The sequence below is a fragment of the Seriola lalandi genome, unplaced genomic scaffold (assembly GCF_002814215.2).
Source record: "Seriola lalandi dorsalis isolate HSWRI2012SDOR001 ecotype SW California unplaced genomic scaffold, Sedor1 jcf7180002044211, whole genome shotgun sequence".
In the NCBI taxonomy this organism is placed as follows: Eukaryota; Metazoa; Chordata; class Actinopteri; order Carangiformes; family Carangidae; genus Seriola; species Seriola lalandi.
Genome location: NW_019514779.1, coordinates 1 through 1,209, shown reverse-complemented (window position 1 = coordinate 1,209; position 1,209 = coordinate 1). Strand labels below are relative to the sequence as shown.

The window sequence follows — 1,209 nt, the reverse complement described above, 5'->3', positions numbered from 1 at the left end:
TAACAGACCTACAGCTAACAGACCTACAGCTAACAGATCTGTAGCTAACAGACCTGACACAGTCCAGTCCAGTGCTGGTCCACTGGGAGAACCTGAAGACCTGGAGAGAAGCATCCAGGTGAAGCAGAACAGTCTGCTCTGACTCCTCTCTGTTCTTATTCTCCAGATGAGGAGGTGGAGGATCAGGAGCTGAACCCGTTCTCCTTCAGAGAGTTTCTTCGCTGGAAGAACCAGGATCCACATCAGGAGCCAGAGCAGGAGCACCAGGAGGAGCAGACACAGGGCCAGGTATGAAGACCAGAGTCTGCAGCAGAAGAAGAACATGACATCAGTGTGACTGACTGACTGTGTCTGTAGTCCAGCAGCTCTCAGAGGGTGTTTGATGTCAGGAACTTGACCTTGGACCCTGACGCCCAGACCTGTTTCTTCTCCGAGCCCTCCCTGGCACCACAGGTAGATTGACATCATCATTGACGTTATGAGAACAGGAAGTAATGACATGTGAACTTTGTGAATCATTACTGACACTGTCTGTCCAATCAGGAGGAGGAAGAGGCGGAGGGGTGGGGGCGGGGCTTCCAGTCAGGTGTGGACAGCACCTCCTCCCTCTGTACAGAGGAGGAGGAGGATGAAGATGAAGAGGAGGAGACCAGGTGAGTTCTGTCTGCTCATCACTGATTGGATGGTTTGTCCCAGGAGAGGAGGAGACTCAGTGATGTTCCTGCTCTGGGAGACTGTAGTGGACTGTGCTGCCTGCAGGAGGCGCTGACACGATGTTATACTGACAAACTCCTCGTGCTGTGTTCATGTCTTTATTGTAATTACCAAATACTCAAGTGTGTGAAAACCAAACAAAATTGAATGCCTCACAGTGGCTTCAGCTTCATGGATTTAGTGTTTTATTTATTAGACCTGAAACAAAGGGGACAGGTAAATCCAGACCAGGTAAATCCAGACCAGGTCTGCAGACTGGTCTTCACCTCAGCGTGTCCAGTATAACACACAGTCTGAACATTGTCACTCAGGTTGAGGTGGCTGTTCCTAATAAACTGAACACTGAGTCTAAATCATCTGAATGAATTAAAATGTCAAACCAGATATGAAAATAATAATGATAATAAAAAATGTTTTAACGTTTTCATCAAAACAGATTCTCCTCAAAACCTGAAGTCCAGCAGAGAGGAGGAGGAAGAGGAGGAGGAGGAGGAG

At 48.1% G+C, this 1,209-nt stretch overlaps 1 long non-coding RNA gene across 1 annotated transcript; it reads left to right on the top strand.

Moving 5' to 3' along the window:
• The first annotated feature begins 134 nt into the window (after window positions 1-134).
• Window positions 135-1,209, top strand: LOC111648624 (uncharacterized). Its single transcript, XR_002760171.2, has 4 exons — window positions 135-288; window positions 358-453; window positions 544-653; window positions 1,151-1,209. It is a non-coding gene; the product is annotated as an uncharacterized LOC111648624 (long non-coding RNA).